This window comes from Rhinichthys klamathensis, unplaced genomic scaffold, assembly GCF_029890125.1.
Source record: "Rhinichthys klamathensis goyatoka isolate OS25496 unplaced genomic scaffold, OSU_Roscu_1.1 h1tg000109l_1, whole genome shotgun sequence".
Classification (NCBI taxonomy): domain Eukaryota; kingdom Metazoa; phylum Chordata; class Actinopteri; order Cypriniformes; family Leuciscidae; genus Rhinichthys; species Rhinichthys klamathensis.
This window is the reverse complement of record NW_026606647.1, coordinates 1298939-1311431: the sequence shown is the minus strand read 5'-3', so window position 1 is coordinate 1311431 and position 12493 is coordinate 1298939. Positions and strand designations below refer to the sequence as shown.

At 37.8% G+C, this 12493-nt stretch overlaps 1 protein-coding gene across 2 annotated transcripts in view; it reads right to left on the bottom strand.

Moving 5' to 3' along the window:
- The window catches only part of grm2a (glutamate receptor, metabotropic 2a), a 52261-nt gene that overhangs the window by 31536 nt on the left and 8232 nt on the right, over nucleotides 1–12493 (bottom strand). The gene's annotated exons all lie outside the window — the stretch shown is intronic.

Sequence of the window (12493 nt, the reverse complement as noted above, 5' to 3'; positions counted from 1 at the left end):
AACAATCAAAAAGAACGCTGTTTTATTGCCGTGTTAAATTGTATTATTTCAAACCCTTTATATCATTACAGTTTTTGGTAACACTTTAGAATACGGTTCCTTCGTTAATGAATAACTACACAGGAACAAATGAGTCACACAATAGTAACAATCTAGTAACTACTATTAACTAACAAGAAATTCTGATTAACAAATTAGTAAGTAACAGCGCACAGATGAAAGTGGTAGTTCACTATTAACTAATCAATAACTACTTTTTTTTAATGCTTCCCAGAGAACTACTGTAAGAATCATGCTAACTAACTAGTAATGACTCAAGTGTTACTACATACTTCTAAAGGAATGACTATTATTTGGATCCGTATTCTAAAGTGAAGATCATGGTAACTAACTAGTAATTACTCAAGTGTTACTACATACTTCTAAAGGAATTACTAATTCTTTTAAGCTTTTAAGGTTTTTGGTGAAGTTTTAGATAGTAATTCCCATAGAAGTATGTAGTAACACTTGAGTAATTACTAGTTAGTTACCATGATCTTCACTTTAGAATACGGATCCAAATAATTAGTCATTCCTTTAGAAGTATGTAGTAACACTTGAGTCATTACTAGTTAGTTATCATGATTCTTACATGAAAAGCCAATCCTAAAGTGTAGAATCTTCTAATCCTTCACAAGATATTTGCACACCCGTATGAGGTAGGAGACATTAATAAAATCTTTTTTTTTTTTTTTTTGAGGTATAGGTTAAATCATAAAATCACTGTATTTGGTATTTGGATGGCCGATAACTCAATATGTTCCAGCCGTCACCGTGACTCTGGCCAATTTTCTGGCATTCCTCTGGACTGGCATTAAATCACTACAGGACAAGTAAGGTCCCGACAACTGCATTTAAAAAGCCATTTCTTTAAAACTATTCAGTTGATAAATAGTTCTCTAGGAGAGAGCATAGGCTAATTATTTCCCAAATCATAAGTCTGCTATGCTATTACATATTGATAAACCTTGTGTATTTGTTTACAGTAGTTATTAATGTTAATGTAGTGCTAGTCATTTGTCCTGCATTAGTTATTGATTAGTTTTGCATGAACTATTAATCTTCTTCAGTAGTTCTCTGGGAAGCATAAAAAAAAGTAGTTATCAATTAGTTAATAGTGAACTACTACTTTCATCTTTGCGCTGTTACTTACTAATTCGTTAAACAGAATTTCTTGTTAGTTAATAGTAGTTACTAGATTGTTAATATTGTGTTACTCATTTGTTCCTGTGTAGTTATTCATTAACGAAGGAACCGTATTCTAAAGTGTTACCCAGTTTTTTTCGATTGCTAAACGACAGTGAGCACAACTGGAGCTACATGTGCAAAACTCTAACTACAGTCTGCACAGCAGCAGTTCATGTGGACCAAACTCTAGTTCGTTTTTCAGTGCTTGAACACAGTTTTCAAAACTCTACACACTTACCCCATGACTTTAACCACAACCTGCACAACACTGTGGATTTACAGCACTTTGTTCAAATGCTAACACACTGCTGTCAAAACTGTGAACCATACATTCAAAACAGAATAGATTTCAGCTTTGTGCCTTTCAAACACTGCTGAGTGCAATTTCAGCTGAAAGGCTAAGCAGGTGTCTTGTTTTAGACTTGTTAGTGAACACACACAAATATATATATATATAGGTAGAGCTCAGAAAGACTAATTTTGGAAATGGAACAAGGAAGACGGGTTCGTTGAGGGAGAAGGGTGGCAGGGAGAGGGCGGGTTCGTGGAGGGAGACAAAGAAGACAACAAAGAGCTGTTATTTCAGATGAAATAAGGGCTACACTTATAGACCATGTCGTGAACTATGGTCTCTCATTGAGAGAGGCAGGGTTGAGGGTGCAACCCAATCTGCAAAGATCCACAGTGGCATCTGTAATGCGAATTTTCCATCGTACAAACAGGTGAGAGTTACATCCTTACAATAAATAAAAACATAGGAAATTATTTTGTATTGCAATTATAGAATATTTACACAGATATAGAGGAAGAAATGTTATATGTCAAAGGGCCACTGTGGAGGTTCCAGGCCAAAGGGGGGGAAATATCACCATGTGTGCTGCAATGGCCAATGATGGTTTGCTTCTCAACACACCACTCATTGGCTCATACAACACAGAAAGGCTTATAGCTTTCCTAGAAGAGCTCTATGCTCAGCTAGTGCCAGCAGAACAAGGGGAGCCAGTAAGAAACCCCCAAGTTTTTGTCATAGTTTGCGATAACGTTGCTTTTCACCACTCTGCAGCTGTCACAGATTGGTTTGCAGCACATCCCAGATTTATGATTTTGTACCTGCCTGCATATTCACCCTTCCTCAACCCAATAGAGAAGTTTTTCTCTGCCTGGAGGTGGAAAGTGTTTGATCACCACCCACATGACCAAATGTCTCTTTTGGAAGCCATGCGTGCCGGATGTGAGGCCACGAGTCCAGAGGACTGCCAGGGATGGATAAGGCACTCCAGAAGGTTCTTCCCCAGGTGCATGGCAAGAGAGAACATTAGATGTGATGTTGACGAAAACCTGTGGCCTGATGCTAGAGAGAAGCAGGATTAGCATTAGCCCCTCAATTATTTGTTAGAATTACAGCACTGTGTGTACTTTTAGTTTCTACCTTTTTTCTCATTACTGTAATTTCGTAAATTACAGTACAGACTATTGAAGCAAACTGCTCATTTTCATTTACCCTATGAAGTCACTGAAATTGTTCAAACTGTAAAGATGAAAAGTTAGTATTTTCTGTATTGGTGTTTCATGCTAGTGTTTTTCCTCTCAGTGTGTTCTGAGTGACAGTGTGTGTTATCTCAGTGAGGGTTGGGCATAGTGTTTGCTGCACTGAGCTTGTTTTGAGCCGTGTGTTAAGAGTTGTGTTGCTTTGAGTGAGTTTTGCAGGTGATGTGAACTGGTTAGCTCAGGTGACTGTTGCAGACTGTAGAGTTTTGCACATGTAGCTCCAGTTGTGCTCACTGTCGTTTAGCGATCGCAAAAAACTGTAATAAGTCTCCAGTACATTTATATCACATAATAGATCCCACATAAATCTGAACAGTTAATTTTAAACAATTCCATGAGCAGTTACATACATTTTTTTACTAAAACTGAGGATAAATTAGGCCATTAGCATTCGTTTTATTCTTTGCTTATCAGTAGTCGTGAGCCGCACATTTCTCCAAATAAGTGACTCCAGTGTAATTTGTTGTGCAGTTATAATAACCTCATTTGGCTGCACTGATTTTCTCTGTAACTCTCAGAAATTAATTTCTCAGAATGTCTCTGTTATTCCATCAGGCGGCTGGATTTGTTAGCTTATGCACTAGGTATGGCTTCCCTAAGGCCCCTTTCCCTTAGGATCCTGGCTAGTCCATTGAGCTTTGTTCACTTGTGTTTTGGTGTGTGTGTGTGTGTGTGTGTGTGTGTGTGTGTGTGTGTGTGTGTGTGTGTGTGTGTGTGTGTGTGTGTGTGTGTGTGTGTGTGTGTGTGTGTGTGTGTGTGTGTGTGTGTGTGTGTGTGTGTGTGTCAGTATGTGCTCAGGGGACAGTGTGACCATTGTAGTGTAAAGCTAGCTCGTCTGACCTCATGTAGAGGATCACTATCAGACAGCTTGTAAGACAACAGCTGCTTCACACACTCACACTCACTCACACACACAAGTTGGGTTTGTATGTCTTATGGGGACATTCCACAGACATAAAGTCTTTAATAGTACTGTGCAAACTATATATTTCAACACCTAGCCTACCCCGACTCCTAAACTTGCCCATCACAAAAAACCTGCATTTTCACATTTTCAAAAAATAGCACTTACTCTGATTTATAAGCTGTTTTCCTCATGGGGACCAAAAAATCTCCCCACAAGGACATTGTTTTTTGGATATTGCCATCTTTCTGGAGACATTTTGTCCCCATAATGTTTGTCCACACACACATTAGTACATAAGCTTGCATATATTTTCACTAAATAAGACAGTGACCTTAAACAATGCAGTTACAGCATGCACATCAAAACAGAATGATTATGTTAAATATTCCCTCTGTAGTAAGCAAATTGACCAAACAGGCCTATTTTTGTTTCTCTCCCTCTCCTTTTTTATCTCTCTCTTCTACACAGTCATATCAATGGGGAGCATACATGCTAATCTCACGCATGCTAAGAGGTGTTGAGTTTAGCTTTCAGATGCTGTGAACAATATAATTATGAGGTTTGCAGCCTCAACTCCTGGACTGTGTGAGAAGAGGGTATGTGCAGAGAGACTGCATGATAAGGTGCTTATTTACTTTTACATTACAATGACTGTACACCACTGGAATTTCAATGAGGGAAATAAAAAATAAACTACACTGATTTAACCCTCATGTTCAGTTAATATAAATGCATACATACCACTGAAGTGTGTGGTTGAAACTTCAATGGGAGAATTCACTAAGAATGAATTGCACCTGCTGATAGCATCATTTGCAGGTGTGTTCTGAATTGCTTCGGCACCTGATTCACCAAAGGAATTATGCAAAGGTAAGATCTTTAAGAAATTGTCCTAAAAGTTTGAACAGCACAATTCCCCAGTTTGAAGGACGGTTGGGAGTGAGAAGTTGTGGAGGATGCTGAATCAGCGATTTAAAATGTAAAAAGTGCGTACTATACATGTGCATCTGCGATATTTGCTCAGATATAACGCTCTTCTCCATCATACGATCATCAGATGAATTACTGCTGCCATGATGAATAGATTTCCATTACACGCATGGCCGTAGCCAGCTATGAGGTCACCGAGGTCCGGACCTCGGTCATTTTTTTTACATTCAAAAATAAAATGTCAAGCTCTCTAAATGATTAATTAAACCACCTCATATTCGAGTGTTTGCAATTCATGTTGCTGCGAGAAGCTGGCGCAGTGAACGGGGCTTGAGAGCGCGTTGTGAACCCGGGTGCAGCCTCCGTGTTGCCAGATCCACCTAATGGAAAGGTGGCAGTAGTCTCCTGACCTGGACCTGTTTTTCTGATTTAATGTGACACTTTAGGAAGTTATTAAAGTGGAAAGTTGCATGTTAGGTTTAGTGATATATTAATCTTATTTCCAAAACACAAGCTTTGAACTTATTTCGGATTATTATTATTATTTTGTTTTGTTTTGCTTGTTTTTCGTAGCAATATCTGGCAACATTTTACTGTCAGCATTAATAAAAAAAATTAAAAAAGCTTATAGACAAACTGTAATTGCATAAAGCTACCACATTCGGTAAGACAAACGCAATGACAATCGTGATTATCTGTAAGAAATGTATAACACTATCAAAAACAATAGCATAATACAGATCTGTATGTTAGCCTACAGAATGAAATTTGCCAAATAACTTACTGGCCAGCTGGAAGACGGCTCATGCTGTTTAGTTAACCTTTCACAAAGTCATCATAAAAACATTAATTAAAGCAGTGTTTCTCAACTAGCAATCTATTCAGTCAGCATATTTGTGTTTGATCTGTGTGAATTACAGAAATATAAGACTTGCTAGACCTACTTTTTTCTATATTTCTTTGCACAAAACTCTCCAGAAAGTGCCATTTTGGTTTTTTTTTCAAAAAAAAAATCCCGGGGGGGGCATACCCCCGGACCCCCCTAGTGAGAGACTACCCCACACATAATTAAATCCAAATTGAACCCCTGTATATATATATATGTATATATATATGCCAAATTCCATTCAAAAAAAGGGTCACACAGCTTAATGTCCATGGGGAAATGTGGGTCCAATGGCCTAACCATTATTATAGCAAAATTCTTTACACAACACCCCGGACCTCACTAATTTTCAAACCCTGGTTACGGCCTTGATTACACGAGAGTAGATGTTAAAACTTCATGCTGATTTGTACTCGGCTTTCGCCAAGATAAGCAACACTAAGACGTAGCTTTACAGTAAACTATGCTTCACCCATTTACGCTTCTTTCCATATGGTGGTGTGACTCCCCTTCTGTCCAGCGTTAACGGCTGCAATGTACTTGGCGCGTCAGCACACACGACGGCTGCAACTACAGTGTGGTCTCCCTAGTGGACCAGCACGACAACCGTCTGGATTGAGCCAAGTAGGGGACATCTCTAGGGTCTTCAAGTGGACACCTTCCATCCTCAGTGTTTCGTCGACTAGCCCACAACACCTCAAGAGGGCTCGACAGTGACTCTGGCGTCCCAGAATATAAAATATACTGAAAATAACTTTCTTTAAAAGTCTTCGAGAAACAAAAAAAAAAAGGTTAAAGCTTTGATCTTGTCTGTCAAATACGTTTGGATTAGTTTAGAGGAACATATTAAAATAATCTGAAAGAATTTTTTTTACAGTAATTACTTTTATTTTACTTTTAAATTATTATTTGTTTCCACATTAATCATTAGAGACACCAGGAAACTTAAAATTAAGACAGTAAACTGAAGCTTGTGACTTCTGATTTTTGGAAATATGGTACAGAAAATTTTCATAAACATAAAAATTATTTTTATATGAAACTGGTTTGTCTTAGTGAAACACTATGTTGGAGAAATAAAGTCTATAAATAACCTCAGGGGGGAAATACATTGTAAATTACACTATTTCTTTTCAACTGGACGTGTCATAAACATCAAATGAGAAATCAAGAATGAAGAGCCAAACAACAGTTCAGTAGCAGGAGCGACAGTTCATTGGAATTGGAGTGTGTGTGTGTATGTGTGTATCCATATCTCAACAATATATGTGTTCATCTCAGTGAGACACACACCTACTCATTAGGGTCTTCTCCCTACCCTTTGTTTCCATGGAAACTTGCCAGACAAGAGTGAAAGGAAGGGAAAAAGAGAGAGAGGGGGAGCGAGAGAAGTGAGGCTGAAAGGGCCAATCTAGTCTGCTAGGATGGGAGTGGAGTCCCTATGGGAATTCTTGTAAAGCTGGTGTAAATTGGCTATATCTTTTTACGACATACATCCCTGAACCGCATCTCTTAAGGATTAATACTCGCATCCCTTCGGAAACATAAAGATAATTTGAGACCGCTGTTCTTCACAACAGAATTTATTTATTGGATGATAAGCTTAAGTAATATCTGACACTATAGGTAGAGAGAAGTATTGTGAAAGTGAGATGAGCTTCTATTGAAGTCAAACCAGGATTGGTGTGTGGTATAATGTTAAAGGGCTGAAAATGCCCCATATTCGTGAACAAGAATCAGGTCTGGGGCAAATGGCAAAGCACAGTGGACGAAAACAAGGTTCATGGAATGTGTTTTCTAAAACTTTTGTGTTGATTATTCGTCAGAACGTTTCAGAGAACATTCAAAAATGATAAAACTATCTCTTTAAGAAGGTAAATAAGATCAATTTTGATTTAATGTTGACTTTAAACTGTTTAGTGTATCTCCACTTACTGAGATGTCTGCATATTTACACAAGAGATATGCCACTTCGCTGTAACCGCCGTGTAACCGTGCTGAAGTGGAATATAACATTTACATTTATTCAAATTATGTAAATTCTTGGCAATTAAAGACCCATAAATTTGCCTGAATATCCAGTCCAATTTTCCTCCCGTATCGCTCTCTCTCTCTTCTCTTCTCTCCACTCCTTCTCCACTATCGCTTGTATCTTCCGCTTCACCAGATGGCCACTTCAATTTTATGCCACTGCTTTTGCCAGTCTTCAAGACTTCTCCAGCCACACAGTGTGAAGTATCCGCAGGGGAACTGAGAGATGTCGGCTGAGCGTGGAGGGAGAGACAGAACGCAAATGTGTACTTATGTGTTTGGAATTATCTTTAATATTTTACTCTGTATCATCTTGTTTTGTTTGTCATTATTGTAGGACCCCCTCGAAAATGAGATGGTACATCTCAAAGGGCTATCCTTGAAATAAAGTAAAGTAAAGTAAAGTAAATAAGAGAGAGGAAGGAATGGGCAACATTAAGGAGAAGGAGGAGGAGTTGTGCAAACCCTCACAAAGTGTTAATCCATTTCAGTATTTTCAATCTCATTCTGGCAAAAAGAGCAGCATGAATATGGTAATAGCACATCTAGGAGAGAGGTCATCTTTATGTAACCGCAGGGCAGACGGAGGAAAAGGTAAGAGAGGGATTCCATAGAAGGGCTCTTCTGCACTGATTAGAGAGGAGAAACTATGAAAATGAATTTTCAGATGACAAAAAAGGAAATTTCCAGGGTTTAAATCGATCCAAGAATCATGTTCTTATGCGACCAACCTGTTGCTTTATTTAAAGTAGCCCACATCACTCATCAGTTAAACTGCAATCACAGCAGTCGAATTCTGAACACTCAATTTTAAATTCCATTTTCCACAGTTAGCCATGCGATAAATGCACATTACACACTTGTAAGCAAATGACAGCTTCTCGGTCCCCTTTACGTTTGGGCCGTGGCTCTGCCAAGTCCACCCTGGCAGTGATGAAGCTGAAAACAATAAACTGACAGAATTACAACTTCAATTTCTGCTAATCACTGGATTTTTCGACAAGCTGACAAATGTCTTTTTAATTTGGAGCTCCAAACCACAAATCCAATTCGAACAACTATGAGTGTGAGTAACGCCACAACCCAGCAGGCACGTTATTTGATAATCATCCAAAGAGTCGGTGGCTGCAGTCCAAATGAGGTTTTGAACACCTTACTCAGGGCCCTTTGAGCGGCCACATCATCAACCACCATTTGAAGGGAAATTGCAATCAAGTGTGTACAACAGCTTACTCCAAAGGGACAAAACGACTGTTAGAGAAGGCTAAACGCACCGAACACTTTCTGGAAACTAGACCAGGAAACAATCTAATGATTATCTTCACAGATTACTCGATTGCAAAATAAAAGCCCATCATTAAATCATTCATTTTTATTAAAGTCAGCATGAAACGGAAGTTGCGAAAGTCTTTTCTTCTCAATTGTGAGTGACGTAAATCTGAGTGAAACAGCTTCTAGAACAAGAAAAAAATGTAGGCCGGGACAGTCATCATTGTTGTTCCAAAACTGTATGAGTTTCTTTGTTCTGCTGAACACAATTATTTTAAAGAATGTTAGTAATCAAACAGTTGACGGCACCCATTGAACTCCATAGTAGGAAAAATAAACACTATGGCTACCGTCAACTGTCTAGTTATCAGCATTTTTTTTATTTTTTTTTATTTTTTTTTACAGAAGAAAGAAACTCATATAGGTTTGAAACAACTTGAGGATAAGTGATTTTTGGGTGAACTAACCCTTTAAGTTCACAAAAACAGTTTAAAATACTTCCAAATAGCTCCAAATAACGCAATGCCAGCGTGAAAAAGGACTAAACAGGGATGCAGTGCAACTTGATCTGATTTACAATAATACAAAATACGCATTACAGCTCTCCTTTAAAGCTTTAGAAGGTACATTTTAGATTATAAGAGAATGATCCTGACTTTTTCACATGGGGTACTTGTTATCAGATCACAGTAAGAGACAAATAACATTTAAATAATACCCATCCAGTACAGCATGAAGGAGACAGGAAACAGCAATTAAAATGCTGCCAATCAAATTCCCCACACACTACTGTGAATTCAACTGCAGATAAGATGAAGAGATTGCTCGGTTTCAAAAAGGAACTTTCACTCAAATGTTAGCTTGTATATACAGTATATGCTTCACTTTTCATCTCTCACTTTCTCTAATTACTGTCTGTAGTGTCTTTTACAAATGCAAGGACTTAAGGAAATCTTCTCCTCTGCATTCTATATGGTCTCTTCTCTCCCTCTCTAAACTTGTACATTATTAATGTCCCCGTCACTGGAGACCTGTGAGATGCTGCATGCAGGGTTTCCCTTTTGCCTTTAAACACTTTAATGCAAACCTAATACATCACATTATGTATTTATCTGACACATACTCCCGGGAGTGTGAGTGAACTCACATATGTTTTTTTCTCCCTCTTGGAAAAAGTACACAGCATAGACCCACTGTGATTAAAAACCACTCCGTGACATTTAGTTCTAAGCATTTGCATTTGTTTTAGTTTTCCTCCCTTTCTATTAGAAGCACACACAAATATACACACACGTTCCCTATTGCACAGATGCACAAAAAACACAGATCCTCCTGTCTCTGTGCACGAGTCTCTCCTGGGATCTGCATGGTCACAGAGATTCTCTGCAAGTCTTTTACCAGATGCTTGACAAGAAACACACACCATCTGCTATCAAATGTGTCTGATGCATTCCAGAGGATCTTAGAATTGCCACAGACAGCTATAGTGAAAATGAAGACATTATTCACATAGAACTTTTACTGCAAAGAGTTCAGTTGATGTTCACAAAGTTGTGACAAAAAGCTGCTACAGTATAATGCTCTATGGTGTAAATGCCATTGCACAGAGCAAATATCATTGATTCAACATTGAATCAACGTTGAATCAATGATCTTTGCTATTTGTGGTAAATTAAACACCATAGGAATCATTCAGTTCTCACTTTGTCCATAAAGTTTAACATAATAAAACCAAACTTTATTATGCGATTAAGTGATAAGAGTGAATTAATCTACCTCATTTCATGCAACAATATTTTAATCTGTCAATCATGTGGTAGATTAATAAAAGGATGAGTGATTATCCAAGACATGATAAGATAGATATCTATTTAATGAAAACACTCTATGCACATTGTCTTCTTGAGAAATCAGGACCAAGAGAGTCAATGCAAAATGTAAAATCTATAGCTTTACTTAAAAGCAGGGTAGGTGATTTGTTATGCTGGATGAAAGTCTCTTGTCAGGTGGAACAGGTCAGTGCTCTTTAAGTTGTTTATGTTCATAATTATTGTAATGTTATGTGCTTTAAAGGAGAACTCCGGCGCAAAATTAACCTTTGGTCTAATAAAACATTGGCACCTAGTCAACCGTTCTCTGAGATTTGTTTTCATGATAATCGAATGTAAAGAGTTTTATCTCTAAAAACTGTTTAGCGTATAACGCTAGTAATGGGGGCATATAATAAGTAAAAAGAAATCGCTAGTTTATACCACAAACAAGGCTCAAAATAGCCCCACACGAACACAGTAACATAATGAGGGTCCCCACATGCAAAACGAAGCATTGAAAACTTTGTAAGTGTACAGACCGTTTAATAAGAAGATATTTTATAAAGACATCACTTCGCGTATACAGACAGGAGCCATCTTTGGAAAACAGTCTCAACTAATCAAACCAAACAACATAAAAGCAAATTTAAAAGTGCTGGCTAATGCTAATCGTAAATTTTCTAAGATTATTATTCACGTCGGCACTAATGATGTTCAACTTCGCCAGTCGGAGATCACTAAAATTAACGTTAAAGAGGTGGATTCATGTAATATAATAATATAGAATTTAGAATTCATAGACAATGGGAAAAGGTTTTGGAGCAGACCTGACCTGTTGAAAAGAGATGGTATTCATCCCTCCTGGGATGGTGCTGCTCTTCTCTCTAGTAATATCTCTAAAGTATGATTATGACAATGAGTGGGTCCTGACACGTGTTGTCTAACTCCAATAGAGTTTAGAATGTCTCTAAATGCCAATCCCAATGCGTATTTTTCGTTATCTATTTGTATATTAAAATCATCAACAACTAGGACTTTATCTGCAGCGAGTACTAACTCTGATAGAAAGTCAGCAAATTCTTTGATAAAGTCTGTGCGGTGCCCTGGTGGCCTGTATACAGTAGCCAGCACAAATCTCAAACGTGATTTATCATTTAGATCTAATATTATCACATGGAATAAATGTTGATGCCGTTGAAACTCTGCAGCAGAGTGATGACATATCAGATCATTATCTAGTCTGTGTATACTTCATTTAGCCAAGGCTTCAAAGCCAACAAAGTTACAAATATGTTAGACCTATCACTTCTGCAACTAAAAATTGCTTTTATTAATAATATTCCTGATCAGTTTCATCTCCTCAGCATCCCAGATAGCTTAGAAGAACTCGATATTGCGATGGAAACTTTTGACTCTCTCTTTTCCAGCACTTTAGACACAGTTTCTCCGTTGCGCTTAAAGAAGATTAAAGAAAATAGTCCAATGCCGTGGTACAACAAGCACACTCAGGCCCTGAAGAGAGCAGCCAGAAAAATGGAGCGCAACTGAATTTGGAAGAATTTTCTAAACTCGTTAAATCATCTAAATCGACAACATGTATGTTAGACCCTATACCGACTAAGCTATTGAAAGAGATGCTTCCAGAGGTCATATATCCTCTTCTTAATATCATTAATTCATCTTTGTCATTAGGATATGTACCTTAAACTTTTAAGCTGGCTATGATTAAACCGCTTGTTAAATTTGATCCTACAGAATTAGTCAATTACAGGCCGATCGCAAATCTACCTTTTCTGTCAAAGATACTAGAAAAGGCAGTATCCTCACAACTATGTTCCTTTTTAGAAAGAAAAAGGAATTATAAAAAGGAAAAATATTAGTGTT